Raw genomic sequence first — 23,846 nt, forward strand, 5'->3', positions numbered from 1 at the left:
TGAAGCGCCAGAACCTCTGGACCTGCATTCCCCAGACTCTTGCAGATATTACTACCACCTGACCTTGTCGATCTCCTATGGATATGACTGTTACTGTCAGTACTGTCTAGAATGATTAGGCACGTAGGCAGCTGAAAAGGTTAGGTAGCACCCGTACCTGTGAGGATCTGGGGAACACTGGTCTGGAGGTTCTGGGGATTTGGAGTCAATGTTCTGCTTCTGACTTTCCTGGGCCACAGACTCAAGCCTGGCTGGGCCTGATACTCTGTTTGAACCTTGTCCTTTCTCTGTACCACTTCCTACATCAGCTCCCAATTTCCACTCTTATCAAGTACTGGATAGTTTTTGTGTTTTGCTTTTCTATAATATCTTCACACCCCCCTTCCCATCACTTATTAAATTTTTTTAATCTTCTTCCTGCACCTTTCCTGTTCTATGAGTTGTCTGCCTAGTCTCTATTTTGTTGTTCATTGTCACTTCCAAATTTTATTTTATTTATTTAATTCTATTTATTACACAGCAAACAAATGAATGCTCATGGCAAGCTACAACAACAATTAAAATGCATAGCAAAAACATAATAAAATAAGTAATACAATTAAATAAAAATGTAATTATACGTTATAACACAAAACTAATACAAGCAACTATCACTGGATTCCTATGCTTGCAACACTACGGTGGAATAGGTTTTGTCATCATACCATAAACTATTTTCCAAAGTCATTTCAAAGCTCACCTCTCTTATGAATCCCTCTAATCCTTTGTGCTCTCCTTTTCTTCTCGAAAAAACAGTCATTTACTCTTTTGCACTCTGCCATAAAATTCCTGATTCATTTTACCATTTCCTCTAGTATATTGTATTGCTTGTACTTTTGTATAGGACCTTCAGTGGAGCACTTTAGAAATGAATAAAGAATTGACATTCTTCTAGTCAGGGTCACTGCCTTCTCAACACTCCTCTATGTAATGGTTGACACATAAAAAAAAAAATCCAGTAACTGGCAATTTCCTTGGCTGTGCCCTATATTTTTAATATCTCCTTCTGAATTTTGAACAGGACGGTCATTCTGAAGAGCAATCCATTTGCCTGTTCCAAAGAAAGCAGGCATTTTGCCAGTAACTACTGATGTACTAAGAGACCTGACAAACTGTTTCTAAAGTCAAACCTGGGTCCCTGACAGCTGAAGGATACTCTAGCCAAGAGATGTCTTATGTTAATGAAGGGTGGTTAAAGCTTATCTGGTATATTAAATCCCTGCGGGAAAGGCAGTTTAGTATTAAGGCAAGCTGTACAGTCCCATGAAAGTTACACTCTTTCATTCAGCATATTGAAATACAGGAAAAAATATCCCTCAGAATGTATCTATAAAACAAATTGTCAAGAAATCAATAGAAGCAATTTTAAAAAGTAGATAATATTATTTGTCTGGCTTTAATGTAGGCAAAACTATAAAATGGCAGCCAAAGTACATGATGATTTGTGTCCTTAATCCCTTTCACCAAAAATAGATCTCTTTTGTTTGCCAAAACTGTGTAATGATGCTTAGGAAATGTGCTTGTGTAATCAATACCCGGAATCAATTTCATTAGCACTCCCTAACATTAAAAAAACAACAAGTTATATGTTGCTTATTCATTAGATAATTTTCTTTTATAAAAAAGAGCATGCTTTTTGGATACCAAATTTGTGTTTGTGTGTGTGAATATCTCCGTCTCTCTTTCTACCTTTATAAAATTTTGGATTAAAAAAGCAGCAACTGAAAGCCTGAAGGTATATGTAGGAAAAAGACTCATAACTAACCAGACAACAATTTGAATTTAGTAATTATCAGATAGGTGTTCAGTCTGCATTCCTCATCTGAAATACTAATAAATAGCACATTTAGTAAAATGTACAGTATGATGATAGGCTCTAACAAATTCTTTGCGTTTGTTATACAGCTGTATCACTCATTAACAAAAGCTAATTTGACATGTTGCACAAGAAAAGAGCAATTACTTCTAGTTGCGTAAGCCCACACTATTTCATGTTAACTACATTACAAAACAGTGTGACAGGGTTTAATTAACATGCATTCCTACTCTATTGATTTCAGAGGTGATGAACATGACCTGTTTTAAACAGCTAGGGTGGTCTGTGTCACTTTCCAGTGGTGGGATTAAGTGCTACTGTCCTCAAATCATTGTGATTTGGTCACTTAAATACAAGTGAATTTATTCCTTAGACTATTTATATGTATGCACACTTATAGACACACACACAATCACATAAAGGACGACATTCAAAAGATCTAGGGAGCTAGTTTATGGCGTTAGATGCCACTGAACATTTTCCTTGTCTGGGCTCTTACGTTTATGTTCCTAAAAACTGTGATGGGGCCAGTAGAGGGGTCTGATCAGGAGAATGACATTAGGTGCTCCATGCCGACTTTCAGTGCTAACTTACAGGCCGATACAGTAAAGCGCGGCCGTGATTACCCCGTTTCTAACCTGCTTTGTACCCACAATTTGGCTGCGTAAGTCCAACCCGCAATTCACTATCCCTTTTAACCCAGCCTTACCGCTTCTTTAAATCAACGGGCAACCCTTTCCGCCAGCAGCATGTAAATGATATGTAAACGCTCCGATTAGCTATTCCCTCCCATACAGTAACGTGCGCCCCGACTATCGCATTTTTAACCTGCAGTTTAGGCGCGTCTTTAACCTGCGTTAGAGGGTAGGCGGTAAAGTTTGCCCGTGAAATTTCACGGGCAAACTTTCCCCCAGCCCCCGCTCACCTGCCCTGGCCGCGTCCATGGGTGCTGGTCTCCCGTACGGGCCCGCGCTGACAGGGACAGGGACAGGGACATTGACTCACAAATGTCCCTTCACTTTCTCTTTCAGCATTCCTTCTTCCGCTTTGGCTCATGTTGTCCCTTCATTTTCTCTTTCAGCATTCCTTCTCCCGCTTCAGCAGCCCGGGGCGGATTGGGCGCTCTCCGCGAGGCGGCTTCCAGCAGCCCCCGCCAGCGAAGATGCATGAACGCACGCCTGTACTTCCAATTTGGGCGCTCAAGGCACCTTCGCTGGCTTGAGCGCCCAAATGGGACGTACAGGCGATGCAAGCTCATCATGCCAAAAAAATTGCACCGGCAGGCAACTGGAAGATTGCCAGAGCGGTGAAGCTAGGGCCGGGGGGGGTGCGCGGGAGGGGGCGGGGCAGCGGCTCCCCTACCTTTCCTGCATGCGGGGCAGCTCCGGCTCGCCTGCCTGCCTGCCTCCCGCCGCTCACTGCCTCCCCAGCGTCATCTTGCAGCTTGTGATGTCACCCCTGACCCTTGAGTGCCCAAGCGCCGGCGAAGGTGCATGAGCGCCCGTCCAATTTGGGCGCTCAAGCAGCGAAGGTGCATGAGTGCACACCGGGATCTAAATTAATTGAGTCACTAGCAGTCCTAAAGGTTGGCCCTTTGGGTTGAAAAACGTACTCACAAAATTTCCTGAAAATAGGCATCTAACTTAGGGACCTTGGGTGCCTACATTTAGGCACTCGGCTTTCTTTTTTAATATTGTCCTCTTAGAACGTAAGCCTTCTCCGGACCTAATTGTAACTTGCCTTGCACTCAGATTTGGAAAGGCAATTAAGTAAATTGAAGATGCAAATCCACTTTCCTGCCTCTTGTTATAGACTCAACGCCCACTCGACCTCTTTCACGTCATTGCCTTCTGCATCTCTACATTCCTACATTCATTCCCGAGCAAGTTGCTATATCATATCCCTTTGCTAGAGAGGTGCCCTCGGTTCTAAGTTCACTTATGTTTTAATAAAAGAGGCTTTGGAACACTTGTCTGGGCCAAAGGGCATTTTTATGCCATTGGAGAGACTTTACTATATTATTGTTATAATATTTTATATAGAATATGCATTGATGCTCCAGCTAAATATAGATAAATCAATATACATACAGGGCCAGATTTTATAACATGTGCGCGGGCGTAGATTTGTTCGCACAACCTGGTGCGAACAAATCTATGCTCGATTTTATAACATGCGTGCGTAGCCGGGCGCATGTTATAAAATCCAGGGTCGGCGCGCGCAAGGGGGTGCACAATTGTGCAACTTATGCACGCCGAGCCGAGCAGCCTTCCTCCGTTCCCTCCGCCCCTTCCCTCCCTTCCCCTCCCTTCCCCTATCTAACCCGCCCCCCAGCCCTAACTAAACCCCCCCCTGACCTTTGTAGAAGAAGTTACGCCTGCCTTTAGGCAGGCGTAACTTGCACGCACCGGCTCTCCATCCCCCTGCCCGGTGGCTGTTCCGGAGGCCTCGGTCCTGCCCCCGGAACGCCCCCGGGCTGGCACCCCACCCACAGCCCCGCCCCCGGAACCCCCATTTTTTCAAGCCCAGGGACTTACGCTCGTCCCGGGGTTTGCGCGCGCCGCCGAGCCTATGCAAGATAGGCTCGGCGTGCGCAGGGGGAGGCAGGGGTAGGTTTTTGGGGGTTGCGCGCGTATCTTACGGGCACAACCCTTTGAAAATCTATCCCACAATGAACACCACAAGTCATACAGGCAGTATTTATTACAAATTTATATTCCACACTTTTCACATAGGTTCAAGGTGCATTACAAAGCAATTAAAAACATACATAAGAACATAAGATATGCCATATTGGGTCAGACTAAAGGACCATCAAGCCCAGCATTTTGTTTCCTACAATGGCCAAACCAAATCACAAGTATCTGGCAAGTACCCAAACATTAAATAGATCCCATGCTACTATTGCCGGCAACAATCAGTGGATATTCCCTGTTGATTAATAGCAGTTTATGGACTTCTCCTCCAGGAACTTATCCAAACCTTTTTTAAAGCCAACTATACTAGCTGCCTTAACCACATCCTCTGGCAACAAATTCCAGAGCTTAATTGTGCATTGACTGAAAAAGACTTTTCTCCAATTTTTTTTAAATGTGCTACTTTCTAACTTCATGGCGTACCCCCTAATCCTTATATTATCCAAAAGAGTAAATAAACGCTTAACATTTACCTGTTCAAGTCCTTTCATGATTTTGTAGATCTCTATCATATCCCTCCTCAGTCGTCTCTTCTCCATGCTGAACACCCCTAACCTCTTCAGTCTTTCCTCATAGGGCAGCCGTTCCATCCCCTTTATCATTTTGGTCGCCCTTCTCTGTACTTTCTCCAGTGCAACTATATCTTTTTTGAGATATGGCGACCAGAATTGTACACAGTATTCAAGGTGCGGTCTCACCATGGAGCGATATAGAGGCATTATGACATTTTCCATTTTATTCACCATTCCCTTTCTAATAATTCCTAACATTCTGTTTGCTCTTTTGACTGCTGCAGCACACCAAGCCGACGATTTTAAAATATTATCCAATATGATGCCTAGATCTTTTTCCTGGGTGGTAGCTCCTAATATGGAACCTAACATCGTGTAACTACAGCAAGGGATATTTTTCCCTATATGCAATACCTTGCACTTGTCCACATTAAATTTCATCTGCCATTTGGATGCCCAATCTTCCAGTCTCGCATGGTCCTCCTGCAAATTATCACAATCTGCTTGTGATTTAACTACTCTGCATAATTTTGTGTCATCCACAAATTTAAGCACCTCACTGATTGTACCTCTTTCTAATCATTTATAAAAGAGGACAAGATGAAGTTACAAAAAACATAACACTATGGGTAAATAAGATACATATGGGTATACGATACCCAGTGCATTTTTCTGTCATGTTCTTTGGAATTTATCTTTAAGTTTTGGTATCTTGTTCGGTACATTGCCAATGGGGGGTGTGTATAAAGTTTTGGTGTGAATGTTAATGCATGTTTTTTTTTTTTAACAATTAAATGTAACTCATGGTCAGTGGTAAAGTTAACTTACATTTCCGGGGCTAATGTTAGCCTATGGTACTGTGCCTCAGTAGGGCTCTGGACTCAGAGTTTGAGGGTCCTGGACTTGGGTTTTGTCAGCACAATGTTTATGCTGCTAACTTTTAAGTGCACAACCTTTTGCTCCTTATGTAAGTTTTGTGCACACAACCTTTAGAAACATGTATCATGTTTTTCTACATACAACGCTGCGTACAGTTGCCAAATTTTACTGTTTTTATTGTTTTATTTTATTTCATGTATTTAAAAAAAAAATGTATAAAAGGTTTACCCTGATGCAGACAGATTTGCCAAAACATGGCCATGTCAAATTTAATAGTTTTTTTCTTTTTTAGCCTTTTTGAGAACTGGTTCTTTTCTTTTCTTTCTTTTTTTAAAATGTATTAATTGCCTCACACTGCAGGCCGAGGTGATGTACAAAAAAAAATACATAAAATAGTTGTATGCATGCACAAAATAACATAATAAGATAACCTAAAGCCATAAACAAAATCAAAGAAAAACACCAAATAAATTATTATTTAAAACATCTGCATCATATAACTGCAAGAAAAACCATCAAATAGATAGAACATTAGAATTTTTTAAAAAGGCACGTTGTAAGAGAAAAAAATCTTGAAGACTGGTCTTAAAACTCTTACTGCAGGATTTCAGTCTCAGTTCAACTGGCAGGGAGTTCCATATAGATGGGACATGACAGAAAAAGTTGATCCTCTTGTAGACGCCAGACGAGCCAGAACGAAGCTGTCGAGAAGGCTGATACACTTTTAGTAGCGCGTTAGCCTATGGACAAGCATTAGGGTTTGACAATTTGACTACAAGCATACTCACTTTTAAGCGATACATTGTTTAATGGGCAACTGATTTAACTCTACAAGTACCGGAGTAATGTGCTGATTTCATCTTGTATTGGAGAGTAAGCAAGCTGCTGAATTCAGTAATAACTGTAAAGGTTGCAGAGTAGAAAATGGTAAGCCGAAGTATAAACTGTTACAGTAATCAATCACAAGAAAAATAACCACTTGAACAACCATTTGAAAATCAGAGGTGACTAATACATTTTTTAAAGCTGAAATAACTTGAAGCTTAAAAAAGCCGGACTTAGTCACAGCTTTAATTTGAGGCTTAAAGGAGAGATGGGAATCAATCAGTACACCCAAACTTTTGATGAATCAGAAATATTGAAGGAGCAATTTCCTAAAGAGATCAGTGGGTAGGTCTTCAAAGAATACGATTTCTAAAAATTCTGTTTTCAACATGTTCAAAAACAGTTTATTGTGATGTAGCCAAGATTGAATCGAAGATAGACAGATCTGTAAATGGTCCATCATCTCTTTCCAGGTTAAATGCATATGAATGAAAAATTGTATGTCGTTGGCATAAATCATATAGCTGTCGCAGTTAGTGGCAAGCAATTTAGAGACAAGAGCTAAATATTAAACAGGATAGCTGATAAAGCGGATCCCTGTGGGACTCCCGTATTCAAGCTGGTCAGTTGTGAAAAATCATTATTGTATCTCGCTTCCTGCACTCTATTCTTAATAAAAGAGGTGAACCATTCCAAAACTTTTCTTGCAATACCACAATCAAAAGCTGTATCAAAAGCTGCAGAAATGTCAAGAGAGACAAGAAGGAACTCACTACCACTATCTAGCCCTCTTCAGAAGGAATCTGTAAGGGCTAACAATAATAATTCTTTGCTCATTGATCTCCTAAACCCAAATTGGTGGGGATCCAAAATCTCATTTTTTTCAAGATGGCTGTCTAGTTGGGTCAAAGCAGCATGCTCAATTACCTTCAACACAAAAGGTAAAGAAAAAATGGGCCTATAATTGCTTAAATCAGATCAATCTAATGAAGATTTTTTTAAGAATGAGCCTGACAATGGCTTTTTTAGGATAACCGAAAGAGATCCTTCTTCAAATGGTTTGTTTACAATGGAGGTAAGGATTGGAGTCAAAGCATCTTTAGTGGATTTAAATAGCGCAACAGAGCAATTACTCAGTGGGCAAAAGACAGTATTCATATTGGAAATAATATTTCCAACTTGGAATCAATATAAGGACAGGGAAGAGAATGCCAAAGGGGCACATTGGATCTTTGGGTATTTATAGTAAAATATTTGTTTTATTCTATACACTTTTTAAATTAGATTTTCTTATTGAATATCCTATTCCCTGGGAGCTTAGATCTGGCATACTTCTATTTTCTCCTGCACCTCACCTTTGTTTTGGTCTGTGTCCATCGTGATGCTGGGTGGCCCTCCACTGTGGTTTTTGTTGGCCACTATTAGAGTGAGACCCACCTACAAAGTACCTTTCCTACTCAAAGTGCTGACTAATTTGAAATTTCCTCTCCATTGCCTTTTTTAGGCCTCTTGGAATCAAACAACATTTTGTTGAGTTTATTACTAAATAGCTGTTTCTTTCATAAAAAATGTTTTCTTTAATTCACACATTTTGAGTCATAAATTTTAAGTGCTTTCCTGATCCCCATCATTTGTTGGGGAAATTCTATTAATTCGACCCTTTGCCCGTGCAGTGTCGAAGCTAGTGGAAATGACAGGTCTATTTTGGAACACATCTATCCACCGTTACTTTAAAAAGAAGAGAACAGCTGTGCTACAGAAAAAAGTTAAAGCATTTAAATGACTTCTAACGGAGAATGAAAGGATAATTCTTCGAGACACTGTTTTTTTCCATATCTGTTGGATTTTCACTCACCATAAAGCAGCATAATTTGCAGCTCATAGTGCAAGAAGTAAAACCAATAAAATCCACAGGTTTCACATTCTTCAATAGAAGCACATTCTCTGCTTGTCAGCTATAAAGTCTAGGAATTCTGTTCTTATAGAGTTTTGCTGTGAAATATTTCATGCATCAGTTCCCATAGTCATTGTAATTATAAGTAGATTTGCTGGTGGAGGAAAATATTTCTCCTTAAGACATTTCAGTGGTAGATATATTCTAAGCCTATTAAGGTTTTATTACTGGAGTGTATGGGCATTGTTGGAGTCTTTGAATCTTGTTCTTTTCGATGTTTAGATTACTGCCAATCATTTTATCTGAATTCAATCACATTTTATTTTTGAATTCATGATAACCTAAATAAAATAAAAATTGGAATCATAAATGTGAAATATTTGGCTTAAATCCCATACAGTATAAAGAAATAACCTGGACTATGCTACAAGAGATTACTTTAGAAGGGAATGTCATACCATGGGGAAGAATTTTTTTTTCTCACTTGGCCTGAAAGGGGATGAAAGACCAGTTTCAGTTACTAAGTGGGCATAGGTAAATTAGCCATGACATTTTGAACTTTAGTTGGCTCAAACTCTACTTTGGGAGTTCCTTACAGTTTGAAGGTAGAATGTCAGTTAAACTATAAGACAGATGTGTCTAAATCTGATCGGTTGAAACCATGACCAAGTCAACAAATGAAAGACAAGCTGGAAAAGGCACCATGTCATGCCAGGCTTGATTGCTTCAGGAAAAAATAAGATTGACATAGTGCAGTGCTACAGAACACCAACATTTGTTTAAATAAAGCTCTGAACTTTAAATGGCACAAAGTCAAGAGAAAAGTGCTTTTGTCTTAGCAAGATGGTTAGGGGTGCATGTTATTGATTAATTAATGTGTTTTGTTTGCTAATAAGCATTAATTGAGAGTTAATGCACAGTAATCTGCAATAACACAGCGTAGCACACAAAAACATCAGGCCCAATATGAATAAAAAATGTCATGGTTTCACCTTCTGTACAGTCTCTCTGTGCCAAGATTTAGCCTGCTGTGTACTCTTCCCTCCACCAGGGGTCCTTAATGGGCCCTGCTCACTGCCTTGCCTGTTACTTCCTCTCTGTTCACTTGATGCCTCATTCCCAGCTCTATTTAACCCAGCCTGTCCAATACCTTAGTGCCTCTTCATTGAATCATCTCGGCCCTCTGACCTGGCCAGACTTTCCTTCTGATGTGCCTTGCCTTGTGGCTTACCTTGCCTTGTGGCCTCTGGACCTTCTGCCTTACCTCAAACTGCAGCCTCTGAGCCCTCTGTCTTGCCTAACAGCCTCTGGACCTTGTGCCTTGTGGCCTCCAGGCCCCTGCCTCATGGTCTTCAGGTCTTTGGTGTTCATTGTCCTGTCTTGTCTTTGTCCTATCTATGTCTTGACATGTCCTTGTATTGTCCAACCCATATCCTGCTCTGTCCCTGTCAGGTCCTTTCCCAGCCCAGTTTACTCCTTATCTGTTTCCCTAGCCGAGCCCCTGTCACCAGTCCAGCCTGTCCGGCACAAGCTTCAGTCCAGTCTGTCTTGCACTAGTTCCAGTCCAGCCTGTGCTGCACCAGCACCAATTCCATTCCAGCTTGCCCTGTATCTGTTCCAGTCCCAGTGTGCCTGTAATCCTCACCAGGTCCCGTATCTGTTATGTTTGGTGGTTTGTGGGCTGCTCCTGTGAACCACTGCACTTACCCTCCTGGCCAGATCCCTTCCAATTCCCAACGCAGCTGAGCCTCTCCAGGGTTTCTCGCAGCGGAATGCCGCACTCCGACACGGTGACACACAGCCAGGACCCTCTGTGGCAGGATGCTGCTGACTGTGATGGTCTGCACCAACATGCCCAACATCACTGATTTTAAAGGGCCCACAGCAGAAAAAGCCCTGTGGCGCCCTTAGATGAAGTCACATGCCAAGGCCTATAAAAGGCCCTTGCTGACTCCTCTTCACTGCCTCAGCAACAAGTCCACCTACTCCCCAGTATAGTGTGTTGCTTCCAGCATCTTGTCTTCAGTCCCAGCGTCTTGTCTTCAGTTCCAGCCTTGTCTTCAGTACCCACCTTGTCTTCTGTCTTCATCTAGTTGTCCCTGGTTACCTTCTGTCTTCTTCTCTTTCCACGTTACCCGCCTGTTCTCCTTGCCCACCTGCCCTTCCTATCCATCCCTCCTCTCCTCTCGGACGGATACCTGGTTTGACCTTGGCCTGATCTCAGATACGTCTGACTGCTGCCTGCCTCCAACCACTGCCTGATCTTGGAGATACCTGACCGCTGCCTGCCTCCAACTACTGCCTGGACCTTGGACCCACCTGACTGCCACCTGCCTACGACCTTAACTTCCATGGACCTCCTCTTCTGCTACCAACAGAAATCTCACTAAGTCCTGCTGGCCCAGGCACCCAAAGGCTCAACTCGCGGGAACAAGGGCTGGTATAGGCAAAGGTCCCACTGGGTCTGTGCTTCGTCCTGATCCTCCCTATAGGAGGCACTAATTCTTCCTCAGCCCAAGGATCCACAAGAGACAGCAAGAGACAAGTCCTGTTGGCCCCCAGAACCCAAGGACTCCATCTGTGGGGGAGGGGTTTGGCTAGGCAGAATAGGTCTAGCTTTCTGTGTGGGTGCACCCAGACTCCAGCCTGCAGCCCCATGACAAAAAAAAATAATGAACTGAGTCACATGCAAATTAGCTGATTATTAAGAAAAAAGAATAATGCAGCTTGTGGTAAATTTCACACGCCACACTATTCTCCAAAAGTTACCCACACCTTAAGATGTGTAGTTAACTTTCTTCTGGGAACATTGCTAGGTTAATGCACATGGCAACACTTCCAGGGCCAAAACTTAAAGGGCCCACCAGGCCCAGACAATTCTCTCTCCCTCCGTCTCTAGAAATCCCTAGTAGTATATTGAGGAAAGTCATGATCTCTTCCCTGTTCACCCACCTGGGCCATCAATAAAGAAAAAATGACCCACCTTGGTTAAGTCCTGCCCCTATTGCCAAGCACCTCTTCACTTTTTCTGTCTCGTTTCATGTCTAATATCTTTTTTGGCAGTATATCTCTAACAGTCACTGGAGATGTTATCCCAATCAACGATGGGTCATATTGTGTGCATTCTAGGCAGAGTTGCTGTAACCTTCCACCCAGGACGTTTCCCACTCCACAAGGAGATGTGTTTCCCATTGTTTTGTTAAGACAGATGTATGGCCTTGCAATGGCTGCCCACACAGGAGCTATGGACAGTCCTCAGCAGTTTCAGGAAATATGTTGATCTTGGCTTTTTTTTCACTAGCATCAGCATTTTGTATTATTCCATCTTGGTTCACCGAAGTTAGCATTTGTTGTCACGTGAATTCTTCAGCCTGTAGAATTGGACTTGGAACCTTATCCCTTGTATTACATGCAAGTTGTAATAGCTGCAGAACCAAGCCAACTGCAACAACGGTACTATGAATTACTAAATTATTCTGAAGTAAAATGGGGTATTGTGCCCTGATGCTGGAACCAATCCTCCATTTATAACATTGTTCTTCTATAGAACAATCGGTTTTGGCTTACAATTAATGGCAGGATGAACTGCTGATACTGAAAGCATTTTCAACTTACATAAGCTCATATTCTCTGAAAAATGACAAGGATTTTCTCAAGAAAATATTAAAAGGATAACTGCACTCTTGATTCAAAACAAAAGTGACATTTCACAGTTAAAAGTTTATAATGTACATATCTTAACTTGATAAACAGTTGATTTTTGTACTTGGTAAATTTTGTGCTTTTATATAGCATAATTATTGTTTAAAAATAAATGTAACCCCTGGGATGGTTCCAGAGGCCATATCTCAAATACAGTGTTACGTGGTAAATGTCCCATAATGTTAAAATGTCTCAAACTGCCTGGTTCCCTGAGCAGGGGTGAAAGATTACTTTCAAGGCCTTTTGCTTTGCAACATTTAAGTCCCAGTCAGAGTTCTTATATACAGCAGTGATAATAACAGCACTGATAAGCGCTAAAGTCACTATGCAGAAACACACTGGAAGCTGTCTTTGGTTTCCAACATTACTTTTACTGATATGGTATGAAGTGATGAAAATATTCTTTACAGCTATTTAGTTCACTGATTGATGCTACAAGTGCTTTTAAATACATTTGTGACTTCTCAAAGTCTGGTTTAAGATGGTAAAGCCAATTGATTCAGTCTTTAATCTGACGTTTCTCTCATCCCATTGGCATAAGGCACATTTAATACTCCTCTTCCAAGGTAGGTGAAATATTAAAGATGTACTTCAAGTTAGATGTCTCTTCAAATACAAAGTCATTTATCTCCTACCGCTCCATGTAATCTTCTCTTCTGAACTCCTTAGTTTCCTCACAGAAACGGAAAGGAGCTAATTATTCTCCTCTTTCCCCTTCCAGTATCAGAATGATACTCCTGTTACTCCTCTTCTTGAAATCTCCAGTAGATATTCATGGGCCCTAGAGGGTCCATCCCAACTGTGTTCTCCCCTTTCTCCTTCTCTTTTGGATGGCTGTAAGTCATCCCTCTTCTGGATACTGATGATCTTCAAGGTTTCTTCTACCTGAAGCAATCTCTACCCTTTAAGATTCAGGCACTTAAAAGTTGAATAGATTGGGAGAGTGTAATAAAATTCCCATATCTAAAAATAACTAAAAATCTCCATGGAGGTTCAACAACTTACATCAATTAGGAAAACAGAGGACAGCTCTGAATATTCAGCCCCTGAGTAGGGAAACAGAAAAATCCACACCCTAAGATGGTGGTCTGAGTATTTATATCAGAGGAACCCACCAAGCGCTATCTTCCACATGAGAGAGCTCTACACCCAGACTATTGCTAATTGGTTTCTTCCCAGAACAAAAGTGGTTTAATCCTAAACTGGTAGAAAGCCAAAGGGCTCTCTACACAAACAACATGAATAGTTTTCAATAAAAGCTAGACTTTTTTTGTATCGTGTGAATTTTAGAGCAAAATTATGAAAATTTCCCAAAGAATTTTGAAAAATCTTCCACAGAATTTGCTAACTCTTGCCACAACATCTTGAAAAATCTGCTGCAGGAAGCTATGGCTAGGAGATGCTTCATGATACCAACAACAGATTTAAAATAAATTATAGAAGCATTTTTTTCACTCTACTCACAATCAAGCTGTGGAATTTGTTGCTGGAAGATGTGGCTGAGGCATCTAGCGTAGCTGGGCTAAAAAGGGGTTTAGACAAGCTCCTGGAGGAAATGTCAATATGCAACTTATTAGCTGGGTAGATTTAGGAAAGCCACCACTTATCCCCAGGACAACAAGAACTGTATCTACTCTTCACGATCTGCCAGGTATCTGGTCCCCTGGATTGGCCAACCTCAGGGACAGGATGCTGGGCTCCTTTTGCCTTTAGTCTGACTCAGCATGGAAAGGCAAAGACCTGGAGGAGCTGCGGCCATGAAGAAAAGTTTCAGGGTGGATCCCCAGACCCTGTGGGCAAAGATTTGGACAATCAGCAGATTTACATGCTGTGTGGTCCTTAACTGCTGCCGCTGTCTGCCCTGAAGCCTCTCTCTGGCTGTCAAATCAACTATCTGCTGTACGGTCAACAGCAGAGGTAGGAGGGAGAGAAAGAATAGGGGAGGCCGAGCACAGAGGATAAGTGAGGGGGAGAATTCTTGCAGGGGTGAGTGGGGGAGAGAGTTGGAAAGGTGAGAGAGAGCATGGGAGAGTTGGAGGGGAGAGTTCATGTGGGTGAATGGGGTAAGAAGGTGTGGAGAGAGAGGATGTGGAGTAAGTGAGTGAGTAGGGAAAGAGCATGCAGAAGAGTGGTGAGGGAAAGCAAGTGCTGGAGTATGGAGGAAAAGGGAAAGCAGGAAGGAGATGAGCAAGTCAGAGATTGTGAGAGTGGGGTGAGAGAGAGAGGGAGGGGGCAAGGAGGTTGCTGAAAGGGCTGGTGGAGGAGTGTGGGAGGAGGGAGAGAGTGTGAGGTTGGGGGAAAAAAATGCAAGAGTATGGGATATCCTACAATATCCCTCCAACACACCCTCCACACAAACACCCCCCCCCCCCATGAGCAACTGCAAAACACATACATGCAGGTCATGGAGTCATAAAATGTGCTCTTTGAAGTTGCCATGCAGTTCTAGACTTGTTCTGTATGGTGAGTTGTTAGGGGACACATCCTAGCTCCACAGGGGAGGAATGTGGAGTGTGTGCTATGGACCTGGACGTGGGGGGTTTATACTGAGGTTCTGTCACATCCTGTATGTTGCATCTGCTACCTTAGAGGCCACTGTCTGGACTGATCCAGGTACGTACAGGGAACCCCACCTTTTTTTTTGTGGGCAGTGGTTCAGGGATATAAATTTTCCCCGAACATGTGGCTGGGGTCATTACCCCTCCCTAGGAGGATTGATGCGGAGGAGTCTTATCTGCTTCCCTGGTAGATTTGTGCCCAAGGAGAGTTTTTGAGGTTCCATCCAAACGCAGATATCATCATCGGGTATTTCTCACGTGGAACGGGCAGATGACCGCAGTTCCTTCCGCCATATTCCTGCCGAACAGTGCCTGGGTCACAGTTTCGATTATCAGTCACTCTGTACTCTGAACTCTGGCTTGTCCAGAGGTTGATCCCAGAAATCCACTTGCACTGACCACTGCAGTTTTGTCAGCGATGCACTCAAGGAATTTTTAGCCTCACTCTTGCAAAAAGACTGAAAGGAAGAAAATCAGAGCACGTCAGGCATCAGCTGCAGGTAAACTAGCATAAAAGGAATACTTGCATTTTGACAGATTGTTCTGTGTTGATATTTGCAGAAGAGAAAACACAGAGCCAGAGTCCTTTGAAGCAGTATATCACAGCAGTCATCGGATCATCTTGTCTGCTTCAGCTACTTAATCAAGCATGAGTCCATGAAAGCACCAGAGTGGTTCGGCAATGTAAGTGACTACGGTGAGATTAAAGGAGCACGTCAACGCTAAAGCAGGGAGACAGTGATGCTCCCTGACACCTCTGCGAATGTCACCCCCCCCCCCCCCCCAACACCCATTGCTGCAGAACCTGTCATGTTGCCTTAGTGACAACCATGTTCCTAACATAATTTTCCAATTTTTGAAGGTGGACTATGGTGACAGGAAGAGGCTGTTTACTGCGGCATTTCAGTTGCACACTGTAACACTTTCCATGTCTTGCTGCAAACTTGTGATGTCCCAGCTGACAGATGCATGTCTTAATAAGTTCTACCAGGGCAAGAATTAGTAGACAGGAGAGCCCGGAGCTGTGGAAGCATCTGGCAGGAAGATTTAAAAAAAAAAAAACCCAAAAAAAAAAAACTCTGAGTGTTCTGCATTCTGTCAAATGTAATTAGAGTTGCCAGTAGTGATGCTAGGAGCACTGAAAGATGTTTGCCTGATCTTCCTTGACAAAAGCCAAAAGCAAATCTATGAAACCATAGGCAAGATAACTCCAAAATACATTAATGCATAGGTTACTTTTCCATCTAACAAGATCATATATTTTAATTTCTGAGAAGACACAATTAATTACAATTGCAAACATTGCTTTCCTATTTATTTTCTTAAAATGTAACATTCAGCTGCAAATATTTTGGGGAGGAGAAGCTTCATTACTGTCTTAGGGGCCTATTTACTAAAGCATGTTAATGTTCATTAAACAGCTGTGTAACATGTTAATGGGTATTAAAGACCTCCAAACTGCATTACTGATAAAGCATGTGCTTGCTTTCTGTTAATGCCAATAAACCTCATAGCCCAAAAACTTTTTAATTATGTGCTTGCAAGTATATGCCAGCTTATTAATATTAAAATGGGTTACTATAAATTGCATTAAGCCATGCAATTTTCAGTAACCCCCAAAAGTTAACTACATCTCAAGAGGTCTAGCTAATTCTTTTTGAGAGCATTGACAGGCTAACATACCTACCAATGTCTCATCCCTGACACACCTCCCTCCATGTGGTAAAGATGGTATTTCCCTAACGTTAAACCCATGTGCAATCAAAAGCATAATCGTTTATTCCTCCTATATGTAGGATTTCATGATCTGAATCAGAAATGGGTTTTGTTTTGAGTTAAATAAAGAGCCAGATTAACCATTTGTGCCATCACCTCTTTTCTAAGAGAAACAGCACATGGTGTCAGAAATAAAGCTGAATGCCTAGGCTGGTGAGCTTGTCTGCCAAACAATCAGGTATGACAAAAGGTAGCCTCATAAGAAGATATATCTTGCTGTAAATCCAGTAAGAGAAATTAGTCCGAAGAACACAGCAGAGATGAATCATAAAAAGGCAGAATATGGATAGTGTGGCAACTCCAGTACTGTATTGCAGTTGGCAGGAAAGAGCGCCTCCTTCTGGCAGCAGCAGCACGAATGCCCTGAAGTAGTCACCAGAGCTAAAGCTTACAGGGATTCTTAAAGGATCCTGGCAGCACTTTTAGCAAAGATTCCTGTTGTACCTACGAGCCACTGAATGCCATGAAAACCAGGATGAACATAAACTAGCTCTCTTCCTGACAGTGGCTGGACAGACGCTCTGGATGTGTACAATACTTTTATATGTACAAAGGAAGAAAGCAAAAGCTTCCAGGCAGTACTGAAAGAATATGAAGTCTATTGTGCTTCATAAAAAAAAAAAAAAAAAAAAAAAGAAGTGACATATGAAAGATATGTCTTCCAAGCCCAACAGAAGGAATCTGAATCTGAGACAACTGAAGAATTTGTCACTGACCTCAAACTAAAGAGTAAGTCCTATGGTTTTGGCATGCTGACGGACTCACTAATTAAGGAGCAAATTGTCCTGGGGATAAGAAATAAAAGTGCAAGAGTGGCTTCTTAGAGAAGCTGATAAGTCATTGGTGAAGGTGGTTGACATATGCCAAGCAGCAGAAGTCACTCACACAGATGAAGGTAATGGGTAACAGCACAGACAGTGCTCCTATTTTTGGCAGTGAGCAGAGCCAAAGAACGAGTACATGAAGAGGGCAAACAGGGCCCAACCACACTCATGAATCTGACTTTCACAAGCCAAAGCAACAAAGTATGCTCAGCCGAGCGCACAGCTTAACGAGTGATTGGACGTGGGTTTTGGACATGTGAGTCTAACACTGAGGCAATAAGGGGATTAGTGCATCCAAACTCACGCGGCTCTAATAGCGCCCATCACATGTAAATGCCATGTAGATGAGGCTATTGGCTATTTACCCCCGATGCTTGGCTAACGCACCCTTGCTAATGCAGAAAATTTAACGCCAGCCCCGGAGCTGGCATCAAGTCGTACCGCAAATGAAGGGCCCATTAGCCGAGCGATGATTTTCTGCTTCCTCCTACTTGCGAAACCAAAGATCTGGGTTTGGACCTTAAAAGACTTCAGATCGCAGACTCTGGGTGGTTTCCAGAGCAAGCAAAAGATACTTGGGGGCAGATCTGGAAAATGGAAGACTGTTTGTGAATGAAAGGATAAACAGGGAGGAAATCTATGGTTCTTTAGCTGCCTGCTTGATCAATGACAATGCGCCAGCTTTTCCTTTGCCAGGCAAGAAAATGAATGCCCTTATTGAGCATCCATTGTGCTAACCCGTGCGCAGATACATTTCCATGGCGCCCAGTGCTTTTGAGCACTAGGGTTGCACAATTTGTCCCTAGCGTGTCCTTTTTAGCACATACTACATCGGGCGCTTAGGGGCTGTGGATGTGCGCGCATTAGGAAAACGGACGCTCAACCTGAGCACCCATTTTACTGTGCGCTTTTATTGCATTGGCCCCTCCCCTAGAAAGTAAGCAGTGATAAGCAGAAATATTTAATGCCATTGCAAAGTGTATCTAAGCAATGCAGTGGGTGTGGCTCAGCTTTTGGGCAGAAATGCCTCAAATGTGGAAAGCTTAACGATATAGCTAAGAGTGCAAACCAATAAAGGCAGTTCATGAAGTTCCCAATGAAGGGCCAGATGAATAGGAGGAAGATGAAGATTTCATCGTATACTCTAATGTTGTAGAAATAGTCGGACACCACATCGCAGACTGGATTGAAACAACACCTGCCGATGGGATGCCTATTAATTACAAGATTGACACTGGTTATCAACCTAAGTCTGAAGCCCAAACCAGGGTAATCTCCAATAAACATAAGTCTGAATTCCCATACAGAAGAACCCATAACACCCTAAGCAGTTGTGATCTAACCCTGAAACAGAAAGGTAAGTTACATCACAAAAAACCCCCTAGTGGAATCAAATCCTCACAGAACCATTCTAGGCCTAGAAGCATCAGAAATGTTGTGTATAGTTAACCAAATAGTCAATCAAGATTTAGTGCAAAAGAAGGTACTTCCATGGCTAAGAAGATATGAGGACGTCTTCGAAGACATCACATGCCTTCCAACTCCTTACCCTATTACTCTGAATTAAGGGGCTCAACCAGTAGTTCATGCCATGAAAAATGTGCTGGTAGCGTTGAGAAAAAAAACCTGAAAGCTGAGTTGGATAACATGGAAAGCAAGGAAATGGGTTCACTCAGTGGTTAATGTTCACAAGATAGAAGGCAATCTAAGAATTTCCTTGCATTCCAAAGAACTGAACAGGTATGTCGAGAGAGAGCGTTACTACATTGCAGAACTCTTATCAGAATTGCAAGGGTTTGTATGAGACAGCATGTGAGAGTGAGAGCCTGTGTGTGTGTGTGTGTGTGTGAAATCTGTTTAGCACAGTAATCTTTTTTTGCTTTGTTGGTTATTGTATGATAGTTTGTAAGGAAAGATTTATATTTTCCTAGGGAATCAGCAGATGGGCATTTCCGCCATTGTTTCTCTAATTTTCTAAGGTTAGTGTTTAGTGCTTCGTAATTCATCATTGTACCAGGGGTTCATATGTTTGGAGTTATTCCTTTGTTTGTTAATAATTTTTGTCTGGACAGGACTAAGGTTTTCAGCTATATCATTGACTATCTTATCCCAGGAATCAAATGCCGTTGTGGAATGGTTTAATTCAGTTCATGGATCTTATTTTCTAATGCTTCAGCAAGTGCTTCTGTCTCTTATCTTTTTCCTGAAGGTAAAAGTAAGCTTATTACCTATGTTATTATGGCTTTGGTTGGTGAAGGCTATTTCCACTTTTCTTAATTGGTGAACAGACCAGGGCACTATTGTGTGCGAGGAATTGATTAGTGCTCGCAAATATTAGATCTAGAGTGTGGCCTGCTTTATGAGTGGCTTTCGAGACAAATTGGGACCATCCCAGGGCTCCCATTGCTTCTAAAACCATTTCACAAGCTAAGGTTCTTGGTGTTTTGTCTACCTGGAGGTTAAAGTCTCCTACAATCAATGTAGATTCTGGTGATGGAAATACATTTAGCGAATAATTCAATCAGTGATGAGCAGTCTTTTTAAAGTAAGCCTGGAGGACAGAAGACCAGTCCTATGTTTAGTTGTTGAGATTTTAGAAATGCCACTTCATATGGTGGGTTAATCTCAGCTTTGCATGCTCCTAGCTTAAGTTCTTTTTTCAAATTATTAATAAACCCCTACCTTTTCATTTAGGTCTAGGAAAGTGAAATGTCCCATAGTTAGGGTGAGAAATTTGGTTTAGTAGTACATTATCTTTGTCAGTCAGCCAAGTTTCAGAGATGCAAAAAATAGCGGGCTGTAAATCTTCTACCAGGTCATTAATCAAAGGGATTTTTTTTTTTCATAGATTGAACATTTAGTAGGAGCAGAGTAAACATTAGACAGGAAGAGATAGTGGAAGTGTTAGTACTTATTGTTGGGAAGACCAGGTTTGTTATCCTTTTTTCTTCTTTGCTTTTTACATGGAGCATTCCTTAGACCTCCATCCAGGCCCTGACCTAGTATGGGATGAATGAAAAACATCTGGTCTATGATTGTGGTATTCAGTGTAGGGCTCAAAGAATTAATGAATTCATGCACCTTGGGCCCACACGGAGGGGCGCACAAAGGGGCAAGCTCTTTTGTTGTGCTCCTTTGTGCGTGCATCGCCGCCGAGTTGTTGTAGAGGAAGGAGATGGGCGGGCGGTGGGGCAGGCTGTAAGTGGGTATTTGATTATTTTAATTAGTTTTTTAGCTTGTATGTAAATTGTTTGTGAATGTATTATAGTGTGTATGTAGTCGTAATCCACTTAGAACAGACGGTCTGTTATTCAGCAGACTAGAAGTATTTTAAATAAATACATTTTAAATAAATATGAAGAAGATGCTGAGTACTATACTGGTTTTGTAGTTTTATGATCCACCTAAAATAAGTAAGTTCTCTTGGTGTGATTCTGCTCCAGGGACATGAAGGGTCATGGTTATCAGTTGCATATGCTTCACAACCCCTGACTCCAATAGAACAAATATATGCCCAGATAGAGAAAGACACTACTATTACTGCTTATCACTTCTATAGTGCCACTCAACATGTGCAATGCTGGGACTATTGTATGGAGGCAAACAGTTTCATCTCTATCTGTATGGCCAAACATTCTTGACTGAAACAAATCACAGACCTCTGATAACCAATCAATAAACCTACAAAAATTCAGAGACTACTGTTAGTCCTTCAAAGGTATGACTTTGAATTAAGCTTTAAACCAGGCAAAGACTTAATCTTGGCAAATGCTCTGTACTGAGCATACCTCACAGATGAAAAGCATTGTAACGTGGAGGACAGCGATCCAGAAATACATGTGTCCAGCACCATGCAGAGTCAACCAGTGAGCCATTTCATGTGGCAACAGCTTGCAGCAGTGACCCATACCGATGAGGTTCTGAGCATTCACTACAGTCCACAGTTCTAGCCCATTTAAGTGAAGATCACACTGGCACTAAGAAGTGTACATAATGAGCTAGAGATACTTTGTGCTAGGACACCATAAACAAGTACATTGATAACTGAGTAGCTAAGAGCAAGATTTGCCATACATATTGTTCCAGCTTAGGAGCTGAACCTTTTAGAGATAAGGATTTCCCCTAGCTCCCTGTGATAAGGTAAGCATTGATTTGTTTACCCATAGGACGGGTTTGAGCACTCCTGCCCTATAATAATTTAGAGCTCTTAACAAAAGAGTCAAGGCATTAGCCATGCTCAACACTTATCATAAAGATGCAGCAATTCCTCTTTGTCCACTGCAACAAGATGAAAGTGACTGAGTCAAAGGGTCCAGATGTTGAAGAGCTAGAGCCAAGTGATATCACAAAATTCAACTTGCTCATATTGGACTAAAACTGAATCAAATCAGATTCTTTAAATAATCAGAAGACATCTTCCAGTTCCTTTCTCTAATGAAGATGCTACCAAACCTAAAGCATCATCAACCAAAGATCCTACACTCCTGTAACTAAAACAAAAAAGAGTCAGTCACATGAAGTAGACATGTTCACAAATCAGAAAGGTTTATTGAACATTGATTAGGGACTTGAATTTAAAACTCTATGATGGACAAAAAATTGAATACTGGAGTCTACCTTGATCACAGTCTTCCAATGGAAACTCACATATCAACCGTGGAAATCCACATATCATCTTTATGCATTTACACAATATCTGCCAATTGCACAACTAGTTTCAAAAGGGCGACCTCGCTACCATAATATACTCATTGGTCATCAGCTGCAGAGACTATTGTAATTCCCTATTTAGAGGCATCTCTCAATATAACCTCAAATACTTCCAATTCTTGTAGCTAGACTTCTCATAGAACAAGCCAAGGCCATTGACCGGATACACCAAGCTTGAATCAGTTACATTGGCTCCCAGTTGAAAGTGGAATAAAATTTGAAACTCTTTGTTTTAACTATAATTGGGTGAATCAGCTGACCCCAGAATATCTCTCCTGTTTACTGTTTACCTACATTCCCACAAGGAAGCTTCGATCTTCCCAACAGGCCCTTCTGTCTTTCACCCTACTGATTTCAGCAAGACTAACATGCATGAGACGTTGCACATTTCATCTATTTTGCTCCCAAAATATGGAGCAACATACCAATAGCCCTCTGCCACAAAACTTGATTCCCACCTTCTGGGAAAAAAAAAAAATCAAAGCTCTGCTTTTCAGCCAGACTTTTCCTAGATTCTACAGCAGACATTCTGCTCTCTACTACCTGACTTCCAGAACTCTGGCTGCCCAGCCAGGATTATCCTTTGATTGTCTACAGAGACTCCTCTTACAATTTCCTGACTTCCAGAACTCTTTCGTATTTGAGCGCCCACATCTTCGTCCATCAAAGAGGCAGTCCTACTGAAATAATATACATATTTATATCAGGTGCTTATCACTCCTATCTATGCAATGTATCCTATATGCTTACTATTTATCTTATACTTATTTAAATTCTTTTATTGCTATTATTTTTCCTTACACTTTACATTTTTTATTGCTATCCAATGTACCAAATGTACCCTCATCCTATATATTTATAGATATTTACACCCAAGCTACCTATTCAAAACCTACCTCATTTCTATAGGTCATGTCTGCATGAATGTATTTACCACATGCTGAATGTTCTTTATTTTTCATATAATCTGCCTTTTGACTAAAATTGGGAAAGGTGGAATATCAAATAAATATCAAATAAAGAAATAATTCCTTTGCTGGCACACCACGTCCTGCAAAAAAAAAAAATCCTGTCTAAGGACTGGAGATGCTTTCCTTTATTCTTAGAGATGGGTCTGTTCAGAACTTTATTTTGCTAGGTTCTGTTCAGTAAGGATTTTCTCTGTTTTTGCGAAGGAAGGTAAAATCTACAGCAGAATACTGCCCTGGAAAATTGTGTTTTTCTGATGTGTTTTATCTGTCAGATCTGAACTAAAGATTGTGTTTAAATTTAGCTACTTGAAAATCTCATTCTTCATAGTAATGCCATGAAATATGAGATTTTAAAAATCATTGCTATGAGAAATAAGCTTTTTTAAGCATCTCATTTCCATGAATAACAAATGTAAGCCATATATTACAAGCAATATTTTCTGTTAGTGGTGTCTAGCTTGTGTCATAGCATATACTTTTCACAGAAACGGTGGTTATTGTATGGAACAGTCTCCCAGTGCAGGTGATGGAGGCAAAAAGAATTCCTGAAAGCCTGAGATAAGCACACGAGGATCCTTAGTTGTGATAACGTTAGAGATCAAGTGGTGTCAATAGTATTGTAACAAGAAAGGCAACTGGGCAGA

This window comes from Rhinatrema bivittatum, chromosome 9 (assembly GCF_901001135.1).
Source record: "Rhinatrema bivittatum chromosome 9, aRhiBiv1.1, whole genome shotgun sequence".
NCBI classification, from domain to species: domain Eukaryota; kingdom Metazoa; phylum Chordata; class Amphibia; order Gymnophiona; family Rhinatrematidae; genus Rhinatrema; species Rhinatrema bivittatum.